The sequence below is a fragment of the Mustela nivalis genome (genome assembly GCF_964662115.1).
Source record: "Mustela nivalis genome assembly, chromosome: X".
NCBI lineage: Eukaryota > Metazoa > Chordata > Mammalia > Carnivora > Mustelidae > Mustela > Mustela nivalis.
This window is the reverse complement of record NC_139040.1, coordinates 118,013,606-118,039,084: the sequence shown is the minus strand read 5'-3', so window position 1 is coordinate 118,039,084 and position 25,479 is coordinate 118,013,606. Positions and strand designations below refer to the sequence as shown.

General features: G+C 42.9%; 1 protein-coding gene across 22 annotated transcripts in view; it reads right to left on the bottom strand.

The window, feature by feature from the left end:
- Window positions 1–25,479, bottom strand: part of MAP7D2 (MAP7 domain containing 2) — a 97,781-nt gene that overhangs the window by 61,204 nt on the left and 11,098 nt on the right. The window contains exon 2 of one of the 22 annotated variants that reach the window (XM_082718296.1): window positions 11,665–11,741. The exons of the other annotated variants lie outside the window; for them this stretch is intronic. The gene's annotated coding sequence lies outside the window, so the exon portion shown is untranslated. The remainder of the gene's footprint in view (window positions 1–11,664; window positions 11,742–25,479) is intronic. 22 annotated transcript variants of the gene reach the window in all.

Here is a 25,479-nt window from a genome sequence, read left to right as displayed (position 1 = left end):
ACCCTCCCCACTCCAAGCCCCTCAATTCCCAGTTTCAACTCCTGGCAGCACAACCCTACATCAAATATGTCCCCAGGGGCGCCTGGGTGGCTCAGTGGGTTGGGCCGCTGCCTTCGGCTCGGGTCATGATCTCAGGGTCCTGGGATCGAGTCCCGCATCGGGCTCTCTGCTCGGCGGGGAGCCTGCTTCCTTCTCTCTCTCTCTCTGCCTGCCTCTCAGTGTACTTGTGATTTCTCTCTGTCAAATAAATAAATAAAATCTTTAAAAAAAAAAAAATGTCCCCAGGTACACCAGCACTTTCAGGGACCACTGATAGGGCCTTGGAAACCCAATCCAAGTCATCAGTGTGGTTGTCAGGCCTGCGGTTCAAAGATTCCTGAATTTTAAAACAAAATACAAAGGGGAAATAAAGAGGTTAGGGAAAAAACTTTGTGTAACAAAATCTTTGCATCACAAAATCTTTGTATTACAAACAATTTAGAGACATATTAAGAATTTTCAAAGTCGGGGTGCCTAGGTAGTACAGTCAGTTAAGTGTCTGACTCTTGGTTTTGGTTCAGGTCATGATCTCAAGAGTCGTGAGACTGAGCCCCAAAATGCGCTCCATGCTCAGTGTGAAGTTCACTTGTGACTGTCTCTCCTTCTCCCTCTGCCCCTACCCTCCCCCTCAAATGAATAAATCTTCAAAAAACATTTTTTTTTTCAGAGTCATAACCCCTTGTTCCTTTTTTTCCCTAAAAAGCACACCCAGGGACACTTGGGCGGCTCAGTCAGTTAAGCGTCTGCCCTCCACTCAGGTCCTGATCTCAGGGTCCTAGGATCAGAGCCCTGCATTGGGCTTCCTGCTCCCTCTGCCTGCTGCTCCCCTGTTTGTGCACTCTGACAAATAAATAAAATCTTAATAAATGAATAAATGAATGAATGAATAAATATTTCTTTTAAAAAATAAATAAAATTAAAAAATAAAAAGCACACGCAAGAGGGCTGCTCTACTCCCATCCCAAAATACAGGCCTGGCATCTGACAGTGTCAGCTAAGCCACAATAGAATTCTTAAACAAGGACAGCTTTCAAGGACATTTTGAGGCCTTGAGGTAGAATCAGCTTCCTGGGTCAAACAGATTCTTCTTAAACCACAGGCACAGAGCAAAATGTGTGCCCTCACTCAGCGTCATTCCAAGCAAGCTGCTTTGTCTTTTTAAACAAATCTGCGGATATCTCCAGCTTCTTGATTAAATTTACCCTACCTCATTCCCCTCCAACTGCCCTGCTAATACCTCTTTGGAAGAACAAAAGGCACAAGAATCCTAAGTTCTACTTATTGCTGCCAGTGGTCAAAAGCTTATTTTGAAAACAGTAAGATAACAGATGTGATAGTGACAAGAGAAGAAGTAAACTGTAAATCTTGGTATTTGTTTCTGGGCAAGATTTTCATAAAGTAAAACAAGGCCTTCAGAGAAGTGAAGTCCCAAAGTATATGGACATGTAAAGGTTTCTCTTTGGCTCTTTCACAGAAAAAGCCCCTGCCATTCAGAACAACACATAAGGAACACCCTTTTGTGCACTACAGTTATATCAGAGCATGGCTGCCTTGCCTATGGGGGCTGTCACTGTTTCTTCCTTGTTTTTCATTTCAGGAAGATAAAAACTGATGATATATGTATTTTTAAATACTGCATGTTGCCTTTCACCTGCAAAAACCATGAACAGAGAACAGCAATATACCGTTGCTATTTAAGTATGCTAGCCCATTAAAGCAATCCAGTTTTGGATTCACCACATTATTTTAAATTAGCCAAAGTGTCACACTGAAAGGTCACTACACACATTTCTATTAAAGATGACCCAAACCAATGCTTAAATGACCACTGCCTTTAAAAACAGCATGCTCCACAGGGACGCCTGGGTGGCTCAGTTGGTTGGACGACTGCCCTCAGCTCAGGTCATGATCCTGGAGTCCCAGGATCGAGTCCCGCATCGGGCTCCCAGCTCCACGGGGACTCTGCTTCTCTCTCTGACCTTCTCCTCGCTCATATTCTCTCTCACTGTCTCTCTCTCAAATAAATAAATAAAATCTTTAAAAAAAAAAAAAAACATGCTCCACAAACCTTATACTCTGATAAAGAGGTTCTCAGCCAGAGGTAATTGTGCCCCTAAGTGACACTTGACAATGTCTGAAGACATTTTGGGTTGTCACAGCTAGGGTGGAGGGGGATGCTACTGGCATCTAGTGCGTTGAGGCCAGGGACACTAACATCCCACAGTCCTTAAAGTCAGTAGTGCCAAGGTTGAGAAACCCTGCTTTAGTAAGCTGTGCTACATGTGACAAGGAGAAAGACTTCCTTTCCATACTGTAGACACCTTGGTTCACACTACAATAATACAGAGCAGTGAGAACAAAGCTAGAAAATGATAAATACAAAATAACATTATTCCCATTTGGGCAGCTTTGTGAAAAGCTATAGTAATTTGTAGTAGTTTTAAAAGTTCTACTTCAGGGGCGCCTGGGTGGCTCAGTGGGTTAAAGCTTCTGCCTTCGGCTCAGGTCATGATCCCAGGGTCCTGGGACTGAGCCCCAGCATCCGCTGTCTGCTCAGCGGGGAGCCTGCTTCTTCCTCTCTCTCTGCCTGCCTCTCTGCCTACTTGTGATCTCTGTCTATCAAATAAATTAAAAAAATAGTTTTTAAAAAAGTTCTTCAAAAATAGAGAATCAATAAAATTCTTATTGGTGTTTGACAGAATCAATAAGCACAATTCGTTTCCTTAGGCAGAACTGTGACTAAATGCATTGATAGTATTAAGGGTTTTATAACATCCTTTATGGAACAAACAGCCCCTAGCATCCACTTACCTGGATGGCAGTGCAGTGAAACTATGGTGCGAACCTGCAACAGGGGCAAAGATAATGCACTGTCCTGGGGACGCGGAGTGAGAAAGCTTACTCGGTCAGGTCGCCCCCTCAACAGGCCACTCCAGGGAAGGCACACATATTCCCTCTGCCTTTATGCGACCTTCACAGGCCCTACTGGGCAAAGGAATTCCCTCCTAAAACCATCAGTACAAATTATATGCTTAATCGGAACCCCTGCTGATGAAAACAATTCGTATTTTGTCTTGCAACAATTATCCTGGGAGCAGCAGGGAAGAGGGTGAGAAGAAAGATGGATGGGTGCAGCTTTGGTCCCTGTAAAATCCAAAAGCATTTTAAAATTGGATTTACTCGATTTGATCAGAGCACTAACAGGAAGTTTTACATTTTTGATCAGCGTTTTTAAAAAAATACAGCATTTCCCTGTGGGTACTTTTTTTTTTTTAATACCACAAAGAATCAGTAAAATGTAGGCTGCCTCATGACTGCAGCCACTGTGTCCCTTTTTATAGTAACAGGAAGGATGTCTGTGTTCCCAAGGCAACCTGAGGTTTCACTCATCAATACAGCACTGGGTTCTTTTACCAAGCATAGTATCAATCTCCTGAGGTTTCAAAATTGGAGTTCTCTGCTCAGGACAGGGCATGACGTTCCTACACACACCAGAGCTAAGATGGTCACCAAATGTCAGAAACAAAAATAAAGAGCAGGTATTGGGGTAAAATAAAATATTTCCTGAAGTTTTTCTCCAGGTGATTATTCAAGCTGATAACAAACCATTTGGTTCAATTTGATCTAAGGACTTTATGCAGAGAGATGTCCATGAACAACATAAAAGCTAAAGGCAATTCAAATACAGGGGGGCTCTGCGGTGTGGCTTGGTCCTCCTCAGAGCCCTCTCCCTGTTGTCCTTTTGCCCTGTCCCTCATACTGCTGAGGCCTACCCTGCACCCCATTCCGTCCTCCCAGCCCACCTACGTGGGTCCCGCGCCTGGTCCACAGAAACCCTGTCCTACGTCAGCTCCACAGTGAATGAATAATCCAGATGCAAGTTTATGAGGATTTAAACTGGAATGGAATGCAAAGGAAAGGATAAATTCTACCACAGAGAGGGAGATGCTACACAAATAGGCAACTGAATGGAGGTGGAAAGGAGAGAACCAAAGGCAAGCTGAGGTTCTGGGTTCAGGTAGCCTGAAGAAGAGTGGCCTGATACCACCCACAAAAATAAGGAGAACTTGGGGGGAAGGTGATGAGCAATGTGTTAAGTTCAGTTGTTAAGGAATTTGGGGAGCCTAGAAAATAGCTAAATGGGAGATTCTGCCAATAGCCAGTTTAGAAAATAAAGATAATAAAAAAAAAAGAAAAGAAAGAAAACAATAACAATAATGATGATAATGATAACCAACAATGATCATGGCAGGCTCAGTCCTAAATGCTTGACGTGTCCATACTCACTTAATTTTCCCAAAAAAGTCTATGAGATAAGTACTAATATTCTCTTCATTTTCCACGTAGGAAAACTCAGAAGTTAAACACTTTTCTGAGGTCACACAACAGGTAAAGAGCATAAGCTACGTACAAACTTCATGCCTTCTGACTCTAGAACTATAAACTGGCAGGGGGCAGGGTGAGAAGTATTACCTACAGATGAAAAGCGAGGCCTTGCCTTAAAGGCATTGCTTACAAAGGAGAATGTATTACACACTGACAACAGAAATACAATATGTACTCAACTCTGGGTTTCTAAATCATTTAAGGACTGGAATTTTAGAACCTGTCATGGATAATAAAACTTCCCAAATCAAGCCCTCTATATTTTTGAAAACTGTACTATTTCAGACACATATGACTGGCTACTGCTGAACAAAACAGCTGAAATCATTCTACCTCTCTGCAAACTGTTGGTCTAACAACCAAAGAAGATTCGAAAATATGTAGACATAACAACTCAAGGGTTTTATATGGTCAATATTCTTTTAGCTTACAGATTTGGCAAGTAATTTCTATAGGTTTAAGTTCTTATAAATACATGATACATTGTTATGTGACAGAAATATACCACAAATAACTTTCTGTGTAAAAGTAGTTCTAAGGGGGCACCTGGGTGGCTCAGTGGGTTAAAGCCTCTGCCTTCGGCTCAGGTCATGATCCTGAGGTCCTGGGATCGAGCCCCGCATCGGGCTCTCTGCTCAGCGGGGAGCCTGCTTCCTCCTCTCTCTCTGCTTGTCTCTCTGCCTACTTGTGATCTCTGTCTGTCAAATAAATAAATAAAATCTTTTTTTAAAAAAAAAGTAGTTCTAAGAAATAAAAACAAAATCTTTTATTTATTTTTTTTAAAGATTTTATTTATTTATTTGACAGAGAGAGATCACAAGTAGGCAGAGAGAGAGAGGAGGAGGAAGCAGGCTTCCTGCTGAGCAGAGAGCCCGATGCGGGACTCGATCCCAGGACGCTGAGATCATGACCTGAGCCGAAGGCAGCGGCTTAACCCACTGAGCCACCCAGGCACCCCAAAAACAAAATCTTTTAAAAGGGGGGGGGCACCTGGGTGGCTCAATGGGTTAAGGCTCTGCCTTTGGCTCAGGTCATGGTCTCAGGGTCCTGGGATCGAGCACTACATTAGGCTCTCTGCTCAGCGGGGAGTCTGCTTCCTCTTCTCTCTCTCTGCCTGTCTTTCTGCCTACTTGTGATCTCTCTCTCTCTCTCTCTCTCAAATAAATAAAAACAAAATCTTAAAAAAAAAAAAGTAGTTCTGTGCTTGGAAGTCATGTCACAGGGCCTTTGGCCCAGTTCAGAACCACTTTTAGACGAGTCTGAGCATTGCTGTTATAGAACCGGTCCAACTCCAGTCCAGAATTCTTTGCAAACTGTAGGTAGCTACTGGTATTTTAAATAAATAATAGAAGGGAAAAGTTTGGGGATGATGGAGGCATTCGAGAATTTGGCTATGGAGTTAGGTGCACAGCTATATAAATTCAAACTGTTCACTAAGAATGGGTGAACTTTACAGTTCAACAGGAAGGAATAGGGAAGGAAGAAGGGAGGAATATGGTGGAAGAGAGGAAAGCAAAGGGAATAGAAAAGCAAGCAGAAATAAAGGAAGGGTAGTCACTGTTTTGTAAAAATCTATTTCAGCTACATCGATATGCACATTGTAGTATGTGTTTCTGATTGTGGAGTTATTCATGATCCAAAAAGCTAGAAAGCTCTGTTTCAGGGGAATTACATCTAGGTGAAGGCTGTGCAATGCTGATGGCAATCGCCTGGGGATCTCATTATAACGAGTGCAATTTCTAGTCACTAGGTCTGGGGAAAGGTGAGAATCTACATTCTGAACAAGCTCCTGGATGTTGCTGATGTTGCTGGTCTGTGAACTGCACTTATAGCAGCAAGGAGCTGAGGTACAAACGGAAGCTGAGCTGGCAGGAATACAGAGACTTAAGATTGTCATTACTGGAAGGATCCTTAGAAAACTCTAATGCAGTGTTTCCCAAATGGACATGATCATGGGAACTTTCAAGGAGTACTTACTAAAAATACAGATTCCTATAGTGGTGCCTGGGTGGCTCAGAGGGTTAAAGCCTCTGTCTTCGGGTCAGGTCATGATCCCAGGGTCTTAAAATCGAACCCCACATCCGGCTCTCTGCTCAGTGGGGAGCCTGTTCCTCCCTCTCTCTCTGCCTGCCTCTCTGCCTACTTGTGATCTCTGTCAAATAAATAAATAAAATCTTTAAAAAAAATATAGATTCCTATAAGCAAGATGGTATGGTACTGGTATAAAAACAGACACACCAAACAAGAGGACACAATGGAAAGTCCAGAAATAGAGCCACACATATATGAGTAGCTGAATATTCAACAAAGGCATCAAGGTAATGCAATGGGTAAATAATGGTCTTTTCAAAAATGGTGCTGGAACAAGTGGCTATCCGTATGCAAAAAAGTGAACTTCAATCTGTACTTTGCATCATATATAAAAATTAACTCAAAACAGACCTATAAAACTTCTAGAAGAAAACCTAGGAGAATATCTTCATGACCTTGATGTAGGCAAGGATTTCTTAGAACACAAGAAGCTCAAACTAGAAAAGAAAAAATTGAAAAAAAAGATTGATAAACTTTACTTCAACAAAATTTAAATCTTTTGTTCTTCAAAAAGACACCATTAGGAAAATGAAAGGGCAAGCCAGATAAGTAGAAAATATTCACAATACTGATGTCTGACAAAGAACTCGTATCCAGGATATAATAAAAATTATAAAAGAAAACCACTTGAATTTAACATTAAAAAAGTATTGACCAATCTCACCTGTGAATAAAGATGTAAAATTCGGAAATAGAAGCAAATAAAAAAGTCTTACAGCTAAATAAGCAAGCTCAGTTTAAAAAAAATGGACAAAATACGAGAACAGACACTTCACATGCCAAGAAGCACTTGAAAAAATGCTCAATATCTTTAATCATCAAGAAAATGCGAAGTGGGGGTGCCTGGGTGGCTTAGTCGGTTAAGTGTCTGCCTGTGGTTTAGGTCGTGATCCCAGTGTCCTGGGATCGTGCCCCTCCTCAGGGTCCCTGCTCAGCAGAGAGCTTTTCCTTCTGTGTGTGCTGCTCTGCCTACTTGAGTGTGTGCTCTCTGTCAAAATCTGTTCTGTTTAAACTCTTTTAAAAAAGAAAAATAAAATCTTTAAAAATAAATAAATAAAATCTTAAAAAAAAGAAAATGTGAAGTAAAACCACAATGAGATGTCATTATACAACCACTAGAAAAAGAAAAATCTTTTTAAAAATCTCACAAAGGGGCGCCTGGTGGCTCAGTGGGTTAAAGCCTCTGCTTTCGGCTCCGGTCATGGTCCCGGAGTCCTGGGATCGGGCCCCACATCGGGCTCTCTGCTCGGCGGGGAGCCTGCTTCCTCCTCTCTCTCTGCCTGCCTCTCTGCCTACTTGTGATCTCTGTCTGTCAAATAAATAAATAAAATCTTTTTAAAAAATAAAATAAAATAAAAATCTCACAAAAATCTGACCATACCAAGTGCTGGAAAGGATGCAAAGCAACTAAATCTCTCCTGAACTGTAGGTGAGAATGTAAACTGGTACGACCACTTGGGAAAAGAGTTTGGCTTTTCCTTTTCCAGTTAAAGCATATACTTATCATGACCCAGCAACTCCACTCTGAGGGATTTGCCCTAGAGAAATGCAAATGCATGTCCACCAAGCGGTTTTGCATGTGAATGCTCACCAGATCTATGCCCCAAACTGGAAACATCCAACTGTCTATCAGCAAGAGAAGGGGTAAAACGGCAATGCAAAAACACCATCCTATATTCTTAGTTCTTCTCAGCAACAAAAGGAATGATTACTTACACGTGCACACACACACACACACCACATATGAATCTCAAACACATGCCAGATGAAAAAAGCCAGAGAGAAAAGAGTACATTCTGTAAGAGTCCATGTATAGGAAATGTTAAAAATGGCAAAGCTGATCTATGGTAACAGAAATCAGATCAATAATTGCCTAGGGCTGAGGGTGGGGAGCGTCTACAAGGTGTTTGGACTGACTGGTCTGTATTTTGTTCGTGGGAGTGATTCCTGGAACGTATGCGTCTGTCAGAGCACATACATCAGTACACTAAAGATGGGTGCCTTCTCAGGGCGCCTGAGTGGCTTGGCTGGTTGAGCATCCGACTCTTGGTTTTGGCTCAGATTGTGATCTCAGTCAGGGTCATGGCTTCAAGCCCCATGTTGGGATCCATGCTTGGGGTGGAGGCTACTTGAGATTCTTTCTCCCTCTCCCTTCTCCTCCCCTTGCTTACTCTCTCTCAACTCTCTCTCAAATAAATACTTAAAAAAATAAAATAAAATGGGTGCATTTTCTTGTATGTAAATTATATACACAAAAGTAGACCTGTACATAAATTATATGTAAATACACACACACACACACACACACACACACACACACACGTTAATTTAAAACGTACAGATTCCCAAACTTCTCAGACCTGGTGAAATGGCACCTCCCAAGAGGAGGCAGAGAATCTGAATTTCCAACAAGCAGACCAGATAGTTCTCAGGATCAGACAAGTGAGGGTAATACTATTTTAGTCCACTTCAAAGAAGCAGAAAAGGAAAGCCTAGTGAGATGAAGTGGCTTTATGAAGGCCCCAGATAAACAGCAAGTGCCCCTGTTCACAGGAACAAGTATGTATCATTATTTTACCGAGCAGCAAAATGTAGAGGGAACAGGGCAGCACAGGAGGTGAGCTGAAAGCAGCATCCATGATGTGCCTACTTTGCCCAAGCAGCAGTTGTGGGCCTTAATAAAAAGCAGTAAAGGTATTTCCATTGAAGACAACGAGAGCCCAGTTCACATTAATAAATCATTTAAATATCATTCTATCTACATCTGAACCTACTTCTCAGATGCATCCTTGGGTCCGAGAGCTTGAATAGAACCATTTCCCAGGGCACTCTGCCCTCCTGGCACCCTGAGCACTTGTCCCTTCTCTGAAGAAGCCAGGGGCTCTCTTATCTCTAGGCCTCTGCACAAGCTGCAGCCGCTGCCTGAACACCCCGACCTGTACCCCAAAACATATACTTTCCATACTCTTGGATAAGCAGCTACTTCCTCCAGGAAGCATTCCCTGCTCTACCTCGGTACCCAGATGGGAGCATTCTAGGTGCACACAGCCCTTATCTGTCCTCATCACTGCGGTTGTGATACCTGAGCTCCACCATGTCCTTTTACCTTGTCTCCCACTGTCTTCTCTGCACTCAGCCCAGAGCCCAGCCCGGAGTAGGCTCTCAGCAGGTATTGGCCGTCTGAACACCACGGACAGAATTTCACCCACAGGTCTGTGGAACTATTAAGTCTGGTGTCTCCTCCACCACCCTCTACCTACTGGAGAATTCTTTTCCACAGGAGAAACAAATATCTATACCTGTCACATTTGTTTCTGGGGGTGAAGGACTCCTAGAGCTCCACTGGGAGTGGCAGGATATGGGGGCTCAGCTGGGCTCAGACAGGTGTTTGCAGACCCAGATACTGCCACCCCAAAACCCAAGCAGGTGTGATTGGGGCCCCCGGGGAAAAACATCATCAATCCAGTTGAGCTGAAAGATCTGCATCCCAGCCACTGGGGTCACTTGGCTTCCACTGTTGAGAAACCTAGTCCTCATCTGGACACAGAGAACTGACGGGTGAAAGGCAGCTCTTTTCTTACCGACCCTGACACCATCAATTTTAAAAGCTACAATGGCTTAAACAAGGCTCCTAAAACTTGACTTTGCATCAGAATCACCTGGAAGGTCTATAAAAGTACAATTGCCAAGCTGGACAGCACAAAATTCTGATTCAGAAGGGCTGGAATACAACCCATGAATTTACATGTCTGACAGGCTTCCAGGTGACAATCACGATGCCAGGCTATGACTCACACTTTGAGAAGCCCAGGCTTAAACCACAAAGACATATGTGATTTCATTAATCAAGAGGCATTTAGGGAGTCTTAGTGTTCCTTCAATGGTTGAAAGATAAACAACTGAAGATTTGTTTGTTTTTCTCCTCAGCCATCTTTCGGCTATCTCTCCCTCATGACCACGAGATGGCTGCCAAAGCTCCAATATCACATTCTCACAGGAGACCAGGTGAAGTGGATTGAAGACGGTAGGAGCCAAAACACGAGGTCTCCTCATGCTCATTTCTCTTTGATTCCAGAAAGACCTCTAGTCTTCACCTTAGATCTTCTTGGCAAGCACTAGGTCCCATGGCTACAAGGGAAACCAGGAGAGTGAATACATGGCAAAGGAGAATGCAACGTTCAAGAATGACTTGGGCTGGGGCACCTGGGTGGCTCAGTGGTTTAAGCCTCTGCCTTCAACTCAGGTCGTGATCTCAGGGTCCTGGGATCGAGCCCCACATCGGGCTCTCTGCTCAGTGGGGAGCCTGCTTCCCCCCCTCTCTCTGCCTGCCTTCTGCCTACTTGTGATCTCTCTCTGTCAAATAAATAAATAAAAATCTTAAAAAAAAAAAAAAAAAAAAGAATGACTTGGGCTTGAAGTGACTCAGCCTGGCCCCACTGTTCTCCACCCCAGTACCTGGGCTCTGTAGGAAGGGAAGGATGGTTGTGGGATAGGCAGCCAGTAGCCTGCCCCACCATTCATGTTCTTGTGTGGATGCCTCACTGCCAGCCAGTAAGAGGGTGTTCCCAAGCAAGGGCTTCCCCAGCACACTGCTAAAAAGCAATCTGGCTCCATGCAATAGCTGTTTAACAGAACTCAACAGCTCTTTGGGCCCCCTTTCTCCTTGTAGACGGCTAGTTCTGCCTTTGCCACAGGATGGAGGGGAGAACTAAACAAGAGAATAAATTTGTCCACTTTTTATCTTTACCAGACTAAGCTCTGAAAAGCTACGGACTGTGCTGACTCTATCACGTTTCACAGGTCGGCACATGTCAGGCACTCAGCAAACATTTTCGGAATGGACCAAGAGCTTCATTTAAGTACCTGTCCTTAGACTCTGACAAGACTGTTAATAGAAATGCCTTCTGGATGTTTTCACACTAAAGGAGATGTTGCTGAAATAGAAGCTAGACGGAAACGAGGACTAACAGAGACGAGAAGCAGAAAAGACCAGAGCGAGGAGTGTTACAGGGTTATGATTCAGCCAGGCTCATGTTTAGACAGGACGTTCAACAGACACCGCCATGGAGGAGGGGGGGTGCGGGTCAGCACCCTCACTCACACTACATGCTGCAGGGGTGACAACCAGCCTGCATCTCTCCTGCTGACCTTGAGTGACGGGCAGCAGCTGCCTGGAGCATGGTGTCAGATGCACGTTGAGGCCGCTTCCAGTTGATGACTTGAGTCTAGCATGGCATGCGTGGGATAAAGAACTGTCAGTGCGCGTCACACACTTTTTGCTCCCCTGGATAAAATAACTGAGGGATGCTTTGTTTGTTTGTTTGTTTAAATAGTTCAATGCAGACCTTGAACTCACAGCCCTGAGGCCAAGACCTGAGCTGAGATCAAGTCAGATGCTCAACTGAATGAGCCACCCCGGTCGCTCCCTGAGGGATGTTTAATTGACCAAAAGAAACTAACTGGCCTGGTCTCTGTGCTCATTTGAAGGTGCCACAAAGCAAACTCACCATTCTTTTCCAAGCCTAGAAAGACTACTCAACACGTCTAACTCCTGAAAGGCAGCAGGCTGTGTGCTTCAGATGTATTTTTTTCTAATCCTTAATACAACTGCAGGAAGTAATACCATTTTACTGATGGGAAAGTGAAGTTCTAAAAGATTTTTTTTCCCCGAAACAACACTGAGTTGAGGGGCTGAGGCTATATCTAAAGATGCCTTTGGGGAACACTCTCCCAGCCCCTCGCCTTATCCCCCCGTGGGTCAGAAGGCTTAGCCTGCACCAGACTGCAGCTGACTCTGACCACCTACAATCAGGTCAAACATGGTTCTCTCATGCTAAAACTGACACATGACTTCTACTATCAGAATGCTCACCATTTTCTGTTCTAAGAAATAAACAAAAACCCAAAGTTCCTTCCAAAACAGAAGCTTATTCTATTTCTCTCAACCAAAGTCGACTCTGGAACACAAGGAAAGGCAGGACAGATCTTGTCCTAAGGGTACACTGTGCTTCTCTCTCACGTGGCCCAGAAAATTCCACAGAAACAGCCTGCTGGTACTCGTTCCGAAAGCAGCAATACAGAGATGGAATAGAATAAGAGATATGTATATGGAGCATGCCTGGAAACGAACATGACTGATGTCTTCTTAACACACAAAAAATAGGGGATTCATTAAGTAAAATCATGACTACCCTTTTTGTCAAGTTTATTTGTTTTGACAAACATGGTTTGCCTTAATTACAGCTACCAGTGGCCAACAGTAAATGATAAAATGTTTTAATTTGCCCACAAGAAACGACAGTATCTACCATTCCCAGGAAAAACCTAACCTCAGCCAAATCTTTCCTGTGCTGATGTTTATTATCAACATTGTTTTATAAAAATTATTTAATAAAACTTATAGTTCTGTGGAAACAAGTAAAATATGGATGCCACCTAGCCTCTGCTTCCCCAGCATTAACTGTCAAGCTCCAGGCACAACTATAACACCAAGAGGGCTTGAATTCTACTCATGAGACCCTGGTTTATTCCTCACAGAACCTAATCTGGCACCTTGTATATGGTGGGCACATTAAAAAAATATGGTCCCTTAATACCAGTTAATATTTATTCATCTCTTACTCTTGGCCAGGCACTGTATTAAGTGCTTTGCTTGTATTATCTTATTTACATCTCACAACAACCTCATGGAGTCAGATTTATTATTCTCCCCTTTTAGAGAGGAGAAGAATCTTCCAAAAAGGAGTGAGTTTCTCAAGGTCACCTAGGTAAGAAAAGGAGAACCAGGGTTTAATCCCCGGGCATCTGGCTTCGAAAGCAAGAAGAACACTATACTAAATGAATAAACTATTTATGCCCAAGTGCACCAGACTTCTCATTGCCAAGAACAGCGAGTGTCATAGTACAGATATTTGCAGATTCTGAAGCTCCTCTACCATTAAAGAGTATCAAACATTGTTTCTGTTACAGAAGAAGTTACTGAAGAAATTGTATATTTGATTTGTCCTGAAACTTGCATGGGATCAGGGATCAAGCCTAGGCAGCTTCTGGCCCAGGGGCTCTCACTAATTTAGCTCTTGAGTTCCTTGCAGCCCAGCCAGTGAAAAGAAAGCCAGCTTCAGAGTATAGAATAAAGGCAGGAGCCTTAAAAGGGTGTTCCAGGGCTCAGTAGTGGTCATCTGTCTATCCCTGCTGTTTTGGGATGAATTCCTGCAGCTGTGCCCCATCCTCTTTGAAGGATTTATAGCTAACCTACTACTATTACAAGAGTTTTTTAAAAAAAAGAAAAGGAGGGCGCCTGGGTGGCTCAGTGGTTTAGGCCGCTGCCTTCGGCTCAGGTCATGATCTCAGGGTCCTGGGATCGAGTCCCGCATCGGGCTCTCTGCTCAGCAGGGAGCCTGCTTCCCTCTCTCTCTCTCTGCCTGCCTCTCCATCTACTTGTGATTTCTCTCTGTCAAATAAATGAATAAAATCTTAAAAAAAAAAAAAAAGAAAGAAAAGGAAACTGCCAATGACAAGAGTGCAAGAGGGAGGGCAAGATGGGTGCGTGGCTTATAGTACAATTTAGGGGAGGAAAAAAAATCACTGTTAAGGAAGTAAGACAGCTAAGGGTGCCTGGGTGGGTCAGTGGGTTAAGCATCTGCCTTCGGCTCAGGTCATAATCTCAGGGTCCTGGGATCGAGTCCCGCATCAGGCTCTCTGCTCATGGTATATACAGTTGACCCTGGAACAATCCAGGTTTGAACAACACGGGTTTAAATTATGTGGTTTCATATACATAAGCATTTTTCCCAATACATAAAGTACACTACTGTAAATGTATTTTCTCTTCCTAATGATTTTCTTAATAACACTTTCCCTAGCATACTCTATTGTAAGAATACAGTACATAATCCATATAACACAAAATAGGTGTTAATCGACTTTGTATGTTATCAGTAAACTTTCTGGTCAACAGTAGGTTATCAGCAAATTATGGAGGAGTCAAACATTATATGCAGGCTTTCAACTGCATGGGGGGGTCAGCACCCCAATTCCCAAGTTGTTCAATAACAAAAGTGTGTGTTTTATTATTTGCTTCTAATCAGAGCAATCTGAAATCTAAAAATCAATATTGAAAATATTGAAGGTATTTATTGTAAACAATCTGATGTTTGGAAACCAAGTCGTTGCAGAATTTGAGATTAGCACCAGAGAAGGAATAGAACCACTTTCGAGCCAGGTAAGGATATCTGACAAAGCAAACATAGGAGGTACAATAAAGAAAGGAGCCACAGCTTCCAGAGCATTCCTGAGGAGTCTGACCCATTTGTGAGGTTATTCAACATCCCGTTCCATAAAACAAGGCCTCATAAGTAGCTGAAAATATGTCAGGTAGCAGGGGAGCCTTTCTGAATTTCACTCCAAAAGGCTCACAGTGAGCAGAGTATTCTTGCTAAAGACTGCACAGCATTCCAAGTATTTGATAGAAATATCTTTTTTTTTAAAAGTCATCTCTACCCCCAGCGTAGGCCTCGAACTCATGACCCAAGATCAAGAGTCTCATGCTCCACCGGATGAGCCAGTCGGGTACCCCACAAATTATTTTTTTAAGAGTCTTATACTAATCTGCCTTCAAGATTCTGCCTCTCTCCCCAACTCTGGTTCCTAAGAGGCTATAAAATGAGTTGGGGGTGATCGTAGAGCCTTATGAATATACTAAAAACCATTGAACTATATATATATACTTCACCAGGGTGACATTTTTGTTATATGAATTATATATCAATAATAATTTTTAAACTGATTCCTAAAATTCAAAGTCAAAGATAGAATTACCTTATCACCCAGCAATTCTACTTCTGTGTATATATAGTAAAGAATTAAAAGCAGGGACTCAAACAGTACTTGGCCACCCAAGTTCATAGCAGCACTGTTCACAATAGCCAAAAGACGGAAGCAACCCAAGTGTCCATCAACTGAGGAACGGATAAACAAATGTAGTCTATCCACACGATGGATGGAATATTATTCAGCCCTAAAAAGAAATGAAATTTTGATATATGCCACAACATGGATGAACCTTGAGGACATTATGCAAAGTGAAATAAGCCAGTCACAAAAGGATAAATGTTGTATGAGTCCACTTATATGAGGTACCTAGAACAAAGAGACAGAAAATAGAATATTGGCTACCAGGGATTAGGGGGAAGACATAACGGGGAGTTACTATTTAATGGGTGTAGTTTTTGTTTGAGATGATATAAAGCTCTGGAAAAAGACAGTGCTGACCGTCACATAACATTGTGAATACACTTAATGCCACTGAACTGTACATTTTAAAATGGTTAAAATGGTAAAGTTTATGTTATATATAACTTACCACAATAAAAAAAATTTAAAAACTCAGGGCTCTCTAATCAATGAGTACACACTTGATAGCTGCTTCAGAGTAATATGTCAGTACAAAAAAAAAGTTCAGAAAGCGAATATCCTTTTTTGCATTACAAATATGAGGTCAGAATATTTTACATGCATTAGTCAATGTTCAGTTCATTAGGCAGTTACATTTAATGCTTATACATCCAACTTGGATCATTTGAAGGAAGGATGAAAACCATCACACCATGGATAAACATCTGTGTTTTCCTCTCTCTATTAAGTAGCCTACAACTGTTAAGATAATCCTCTTGGGGCTCCTGGGTGGCTCAGTGGGTTAAAGCCTCTGCCTTTGGCTTGGGTCATGATCTCAGGGTCCTGGAATCAAGTCCCGCACTGGGCTCTCTGCTCAGCGGGGAGCCTGCTTCCCCCACCCCCCGCCTGCCTCTCTGCCTACTTGTGGTCTCTGTCAAATAAATAAATAAAAATAAAATCTTAAAAAAAAAAGATAATCCTCTCAATCAGGGCTGGCCCATGGAACTTAATGCCATGAAAGGAATGTTCTGTATCTGTGCTGTCCAATACAGTAGCCATTAGCCATGTGGGACTACTGAGTACTTAAAATGTGACTAGTGCAACTGAGGAGGTAAATTTTAAATTTTATTTAATTTTAATTAATTTAAATAGCCACAAGTGGCAACTGGCTACCACACTGGTCAACACAGAGTCTAAAATCCTAAACTTATAGTATACTACTCAACTCTCTTATCTTGCCAAAAGCCATGACAATTTCCACAGTTCCAGAAAGCTGAATGGTGTCTTGATCTCCAGGCCAATTTGTGGAGCAAAACATCTAGTGGTGGGTGTCGAGGAGGGACAGAGGATAAAAAATAAGATTTTTCCTCTAGTCTCCTGTGTTCCCTGTGGAAAATGCTAACTACACAAAGAGGGAGGAGTAAGTTCATCTAGCACAATGAGAAAATGGACTTAGGACAAGTCTCAGACATACTTAGAGAAAGAGGAAAAGGAATGCCACTGGCTGAATAAGCTTCTGCATAGGGCACAACTGTATCCTTCAAGAATTTCAATATATAAATTGAGCTTGAGTGGAAGAAAAAGAACCACTATTCCTACGCAGAAACTGGAAAGTACGGCCACAGACAGGCCTCCAGCAACAATATGCTGAATACTTGACAGTGTTGTCCTGCTAACCACAGGACACCTAAATGTAAGTGACTATGAAGACTCACACATGCACAAAGACTGTCCCTCAGTCCTTCACCAGAATAACTGCGCTTATCTATGGCCTCATGGTCCATTTTGTATTTCCATTTATGGTATTTTTCTGCATTAGACTTGGATTATATTAAATTAGAGAAAGCCTATCGCGCCAGGTCACTAGCTTCTTGGAAGGCAAAGCCGGGATACAAATATATCAATATAAGTACACTGATACATAGTATATATGTATTTTATAGATTTTATTTTTAAGTAATCTCTACCCCCAACATGGGGCTCAAATTTACAACCCTGAGGTCAAGAGTCACATACTGTATGGACTAAGCCAGCCAGGGACCCCAAAAATCTATTTTTTATATTCACAGACATAAGATCTGGGATCTTATACTCAATGCACAGATGATGGCCATACAACCTACCTCACGGAGCACCTATGTGCGAGACACTGCACTAAACACTTTCCGTGCATTACCTCATACAATCCTCTTGTCAACCCTGTGAGGAATTTCTGTTATTTCCCCATTTTATAAGTAAAGAAACTGAGGCTAAGAATAAAAAAGAAACTAGCCCACATCATCATAGCTACTTAGTGGCTAAACCAGTAACTGATCATATTAAGGTCTTAAATAGTAAATTCTTTGTAAATTTTTTTAAAGATTTTATTTATTTTTCAGAGAGACAGAGAGAGTACAGGTAGGCAGAGTGGCAGGCAGAGGCAGAGGGATAAGCAGGCTACCCATGGAGCAAGGAGCCCAATGCAGGACTTGATCCCAGGATGCCAGGATCATGACCTGAGCTGAAGGCAGCCACTTAACCGACTGAGACACCCAGGTGTCCCAAATTTTTTGCATTTTTAAAATTTTATTGTGGTAAGAGCACTTAACATGATCTCTACATTCTTTTTTAAAATTTTATTTTATTTTTTCAGTGTTCCAGGATTCATGGTTTATGCACCACACCCAGTGCTCCGTGCAATACGTGCCCTCCTACATTATTTACATTAAGGATTTTATTTATGTATTCATGAGAGAAAGAAAGAGAGAGAGGCAGAGGGAGAAGCAAGCTCCCCAAGGAGCAGGTAGTCCAATCTGGGACTTGACCCCAGGACCCTGGGATCATGACCGGAGCTGAAGGCAGATGATTAGCTGACTGAGCCACAGCACCCCTCTTAATAAACTTGTAAATGTACAATACAATATTGTTGACTCCACATACAGTGTTATACAGAAGATCTCTAGAACTTAACTCATCTTGTTTAACTGCAACTTTATGTCTGTTGATTAGTAACTCCCCATTTCCTGCTGCCCACCTCCTGGGAACCACCAGTCTACTCTTTGATACTGTGAATTTGTCTATTTTAGATGTTTCATATATGTGGAATATCTGTATATAGTATTTGTCTTTCCATGACTGGCTTATTTCATAATGTCATCAAACGTCCATCCACGTTGTCACATACTGCAGAATTTTCTTCCTTTTTAAGGCTAGATATGGGGCACCTGGGTGCCTCAGTCAGTCAAGCATCTGCCTGCAGCTCAGGCCATGATCTCGGGGTCCTGGATCAAGCCCTATGTCCAGCTCCCAGCTCAGCAGGGAGTCCGCTTCTCTTGCTCTCTCTGCCTTTCCCTCTGCTTATGCTCTTTTTTGTCTCTCTTTCTCTCCCAAATGAATAAATGGAATCTAAAAAAAAAAGGCTAGGTAATATACCACTCTATGTATATACCACATTTTCTTTATCCATTCATTTGTACATAGATATTTGTTAGGTTGTTTCCACATGTTAGCCCTTGTGAACAGTGTTAAAATCCCTGAGATCTGGATTTTAATTCTTTTGGATGTATACTCAAAAGTGGGATTGCTGGATCATATGGTATAGTTCTATTTTTACTTTTTTTTGAGGAAACTTTATACTGTTTTCCACAGCAGCTACCCTGTTGCACTTGCATTCCCACTAACAGAGCACAAAAGTTCCAATTTCTTCACATACTCACCAGCACTTGTTGTTTTCTGTTTTTTGATAATGGCCATCTTAACAGATATGAGGTGATATCTCATATGTAAATTCTTAACTGGAGAAAGAGGTAAAGAGGCTACATAATGGGGAATCTGTGCAAAGAGTTAGAGAAGGGAGACACCAATGTCACAGAAGTAAACACCAAACAAAACATCATGTAGGGAACTGGGCCCCACAGAAAGCCCCGGTTCCTTATGGAAACTGGGAGATTTTCTCAAAAGGATGCTGAGTTGTTGTTCTGCCTGTTCACAGAGGGCAACGCAAGAGAAGAGGCATTTAGAGCAGAGAGGTCTATATGACCATAAAGGACTTCTTGACGTATGAGGTAAGGGGTGCCCCTCCAGCCTCAGAGAATGTGAAGCAAAGATCTACTGTCTGTCCTAGAAAAATTTAACATGCACCTGCTTACAGTACCCCCCATGTTTTCTCTCAAGATGCCCTCGAGACCTGGAGTCAACAGAGGGGATCTCCAAAAGGCCAGGCCTTGGTCTGAGTGTGGGAAGATCAGCTCTCAGCAGGAATGCAGCCACATGACTTTTCCAAAACTCAGATACATCAGGCAGAGAGACAAAGACATCCAGGAAGTCACAGGGACTCCATAAACATAGCCATGACTCTGTTCAACGTATCCCAGTCCTCCCGGTATGTGTGTTGCCCACACCACCCAAGGCCCAGGCATGCCTCCATTCTGGCATGGCTGGCTTGACTGAAGATTATCTTGTGAATCACATGTGTACCTACGCAAATCGCTAAAGCTATGACATTGTTAGTATGTCTCAACAGGGACCAATAACCCCAGCATAGGCTCAACGCAGTAACTCCTACCCTGAGCTAGTATTTTTCTCAAAAGACAAACTCCTTTATTTTTTTTTAAGATTTTATTTATTCATTTAACAGAGAGAGAGAGAGAGAGAGAGAGAGATCACAAGCAGGCAGAGAGGCAGGCAGAGAGAGAGGGGGGTAAGCAGGCTCCCTGACGAGCAGAGAGCCCAATGTGGGACTCAATCCCAAGACCCTGAGATCATGACGCAAGCCGAAGGCAGAGGCCTACCCCACTGAGCCACCCGGGTGCCCCGACCAACTCCTTTATGATCTAAATTCTGACAAATCAGGTCTTCTCAGTGACAGAGAGGTCTTCTCATGAGCGCCAAAGAAGTCCTCTGCCACATCCATACCAACATTTTTCTCATACACGTCATACCCCACAGGGTCAAAGTAATGCCAAGCTGTAGGAATGCTGCCAATATGCTGGTGCCTGGAAAGAAAAGACTGAGGCCCTGAAACCTTATAACCCTCATGAAACCAGGGGTGTGCCCAGCAAAGGAAACTGGGAACAAACAAGAACAAGAGAACAGTTACTCATATTAGAATCTTCCCAAAGGAAGACACAATCCTGTTTGCCTTTTGTCTAATACTAATCCCTCCTTCCAGGTTTATCTCCCTAGTGTCAAGACATTTGTACTCACCGCTCTGTGTCCAGGGGCATTAGAAATTCTTTTCTACTCTGGCTTCACCTTCCTCAGAAATTCCAGCCTCAAGTCTTCAAGGTGGGTTTAAGTCTACACGCATTACATTCCTTGAGATCAAGAAACCCCACTCACCTTCCAGTCCTTCTGCAAGTCAGAAGCCGCAGTGTGTTGCTATACTTCAGCAGAATCCAGGGAAAAGGAAAACCAGACAGTGCTAAGGTCCAAGACCAGAAGACTGCCTGCTGGAACTGCATTCTCCTCTCATTTACATATAAGGTGAAGTCATTTCCAACCAACGCCCTCAGGAGTTGAGGCTCACAGCTCCTTCTACAGCATTACTCACTTATAGATTATCTATCTTGGGAAAGACAACAGTGTGCAAAAGTTAGAAACCAGATTATCTGCTCTGGTCCTACTTTTTATTTGGGAGAAACTCTACTTCAAGCCACAGATGGGACCATAAGCATAGGTTTTCATTTACATCTTCAGCTCTGCTCACTTCTCTATTTAAAAATGCCCTCAGTCATTATTTACCATCCAAGGAGCCTCTACTGAACCAGCTACGACCTGCTGCATGAAGGATATGTGGCTTGGGCAAGACAGAAGCACATAAACAAATATTTATAATACTGTGAAGTTGCAGGGCGCCTGGGTGGCTCAGTGGGTTAAAGCCTCTGCCTTCGGCTCAGGTCATGATCCCAGGGTCCTGGGATCAAGCCCCACATGGGGCTCTCTGCTCAGCAGGGAGCCTGCTTCCTCCTCTCTCTCTGCCTGCCTCTCTGCCTCCTTGTGATCTCTGTCAAATAAATAAATAAATAAATAAATAAATAAATAAATAAAATCTTTAAAAAAAAATACTGTGAAGTTGCAATAAAGCTGTATCGCAGCATAGGAGGACATACTGTCTGAAGGTGGTAGCTGTAGATGTACCCCCACATTCCCATCAGAATGGCTAAAATTAAAAACACAGACAATACCAAAAGCTGACAAAGATGTGGAGGAACTGAAACTCTGATGCTTTCCTGATGGGAATGCAAAATAGCACAGCCATGTGGTAGGTAGAATAACGCCTTCTCCCTCATCCCTGCCAAGAAGTCTAAATCCTAATCCCTGGAATCTGTGGAAATGTTACCTTATGTGACAAAAAGGCTTTTACAGATGTGACAAAGTAACGTTTCTTGAGATGAGATTATCCAGGATTTTCCAAGTGGGCCCAAAGCAATCACAGGAGAGGCAGGAGAGTGAGGGTGAGAGAGGAGATATGACAATGAAACCAGAAGCTGGAGAGAGAGATACTGGAAGATACTGCCCTGCTGCTGCCCTTGACAACAGAGGAAGGAGTGAGGAGCCACTGAATGCAGGCAGCCTCTAGAAGCTGGATGGAGAAGGCAAGGAAATGGGTTCTCACCTTACAGTCCCCAGAAAGGTTTTACTGACACGTATTTTAGGACTTCTGACTTCTAGAATTATAAGATAATAAATTTAGTTGCTACAAGCCATTACATTTGTGGTAATTTATTAAAACAACAATAATAAACTGCTTCCAACTCTTTGAAAACAGTTTGGCACTATCTGCTAAAGCTAGACATATGCCTACTTTATGACCCAGCAACTCTACTTCTAGGCATACATGAGCAATAGAAATGCTTTTGTATGGGCACCAAGAAATGTGCACAAGCAAGTTCATTGAAGTTTTAGTCAAAAGAATAAGAAGCTGGAAATAACCCATGTGTCTATTAGCAAAAGAATGGATAACACCAACTATAGTAGTAGTCACACAATGTAATACTGCTCAGAAATAAAAGTAAATGAACTACTGATAGATACAACATGGGTGAATCTTATAGACATAACACTGAATGAAAAAAAACAGTCACAAAAGCATATACTTGGGACACCTGGGTGGCTTAGTCGCTTGAGTGTCTGCCTTTGGCTAAGGTCATGATCCTGGGGTAGAGCCCAAGGTCGGGTTCCTTGCTCAGCAGGGAGTCTGCTTCTCTCTCTGGCCCTCCACCTGCTGGTGCTCTTGCTCTCTCTCTCTCTCTCTCTCCCTCTCAAATAAATGAATAAAATCTTTTAAAAAAAAGTATATACTTGATGAAAAGGTTCTGGAGATGGATGGCACTGATGGTTGCTCAACAGTGTGAATGTCCTTAATGCCAACAAAATTAAAAACTGCTAAAGTAGTTTTAGATTATGTATATTTTGCCATAATAAAAATGGGCATGCTACATGAATCCACTTTAACAAAGCTCAAAAATAAGCAAAACTAAACCACAGTGCAAAGTGGTGAGGGGGCACCTGAGTGGCTCTGTCAGTCAAGCATCTGACTCGTGATACTCATGATTTCAGCTCAGGTCATGACCTCCTAGGTGGTGAAAGTGAGCCCTGTGTAGCATGCCATGCTCAGTGTGGAGTCCGCTTGAGTTTCTCTCTCCCTCTCCCTCTGCTCCTCCCCACCACACGCATTTCTCTCCGTATCTCAAATAAATAAATAAATCTTTAAAAAAGAGGTGAGGAAAATGGTTCCCTTTGGGGGCCACTGTCTAGGAGGGGGCATGAGGAAGCTTTCTAGGTGCTGGAAATGTTTTTTGATCTGGGTTGGTTATACAGGTGTATAAGAAAACACTCATCAAACCATGTCTAAGATCTGTATGCTTTAGTTTACAAATGTCAACCCCAAGTTTATTTGCACATGACCTGATTTACCTGCATTCACGTTATCAACACCAAAACGGAAATGGGGGAGAAAAGGAAAATCTACCAAAAGTATGTGGTCAGGGAAGGCTTCAGGGAGGAAGTGAGATGTGACAGAAGTACTAAAGGATGAACATGGCAGATACAGAGAGGAAGGGAATTCTGGGCACAGGAAAGAGCATGGCCATGAGCAGTGAGGTGCGGGGGTAGTGGTGTACAGAGTGTGCTGGCCAGAGAAAGGGGGCTGAAAGGGTAGGTGGGAGCCCCATTTAAACACACCTGTCTTATCAGTAGTCTAGACTATGCTCGTGCTAGGCAGATGTCAGAGGAGGTTAGGTAAGAGGGTGATAAGATGAATCCATAATAGGAGGGTGACATGGATGGAGGGACAGAGACCTCTAAGGCTCTTGTAATAATGGCCAGGCCCCAGATGACAGGTCTAAGCCAGGCAATAGTGATGGGGTCACAAGAGATAAAGGGGGCAGAAGTCCCTGCTTGGTTGTAATGGGGGAGGTTAAGGGGAAAAGTGGTAAGTCTGCTGGCTCCAAGCCTACTTGGCTGGTGATCCCCATAACAAAAGGGTGAAGACAAACCTACCCTTCCCCTTGCCTCCTGAGCTGGCAGTGGAGGAACACAGTTATCTCAAGAGCTGGAAAGCATCAATCAGATTTCCTAGCGTACCATCTTACAGACAAGCAATTGAGTTTTTCTCATGGGCCAACACCTGTGGCCACAGTTTATAAGGAACAAGCTGGAACAAGAGAGGTGAGGCTTATCTACTGGACTGATTACATCCTAGAGAAGAGGGAACATGACTCATTCAGCGTGCTGCCCAATGCCCCCAAATGCCCTCACCAACTTCACCTTCTACCACAGGGCTCTCTGGCCTAAGCCTATGGTCTCAGTCCCTTCCAGTCTCTCACTGGAAAAGTTCTCCCCACAGGCCACCCAAATCCTATATAGCTAAGGGTCTGGTAATGCCTTCTAAGTCAATCCAATTTATCCTCCCACCAATCTGTATAGGCAAAAATGTGGCAGGGATAGAGAGGAGCTGGCTGATCATGGGCACCCCAGTGCCACCAGGAGCCAGAGGTAAGTCTTGGGTACTAGATCCCATCGTGGCCCTACAGATCTGATATGAACCACACAGGAGGTGACTTCTGGGTTCTGTACTTGATGGCTTGTGCACATCTGAGAGTGACTGAATAACAACAACCAAATACCACAACTTGTAAAGGAGAAACCAAGAATAGATGAGTTTTAAGCAACTAGTTTAAGGCCTGAAACTTATTCCTCATTTCTGATCCTCATCTGGCAAGGTTAGTCAACATTTAGTTAACTGCACAGTCCAATTCAGGAGCCACTACCACATGTGGATATTTTAATTTAAATCATCTAAAATCAAATAGAATAAAAAAAACCTCAGTTCCTCAGTGCTCCACAGCCACATAGTGGCTGATGGCTACCATGTGAAGCAGATGTAGAACATGTCCATCCTCATGGAAAGTTCTATTAGAGAGCCCTGGTCCTCTCTCTCTCTCTTGAACTGGCCTGATTATAAGAGGCATTCACTCTAGGAGCGTCTGGGTGGTGCTGGTGGTTAAGCATCTGACTTTTGGTTTTGGCTAGGTTTTGACATCTTGCAGTGGAGACACTGCCTTGCGTCGGGCTCTCTCTCCTGTCCCTCCCCACCAGCTCTCTCTACAGTAAATACATCCTTAAAAGATTTCACTCTGAAATCTTCTACATATTCCCAAGTGGCAAGAATCCTTTTAATTTTTAACTAATAAAGGTGAAATTATGTACCACAAAGGACATTCAGTACTCCTTAATAGAAAGGTACCAAGTTTCTGGAGTTTCTCAGTCAAAACTGAGAAAAAGCAAAAGACAACTAAGAAATTAAAGCTAACAGGGTAGAGTTAAACAGTCCACATTCTGCTTTCTTGACCATTCTACTATAAGAAGAGCTAATCTCATCCCAGAAGATTAGAGATATGTGGAAATTAATGGACCATTAAGAAGAATCGATTATTCTTTTTTTTTTTAAAGACTTTATCTATTTATTTGACAGAGAGAGATCACAAGTAGGCAGAGAGGCAGGCAGAGAGACAGAGGAGGAAGCAGGCTCCCTGCCAAGCAGAGAGGCTGATGCGGGACTCGATCCCAGGACCCTGAGATCATGACCTG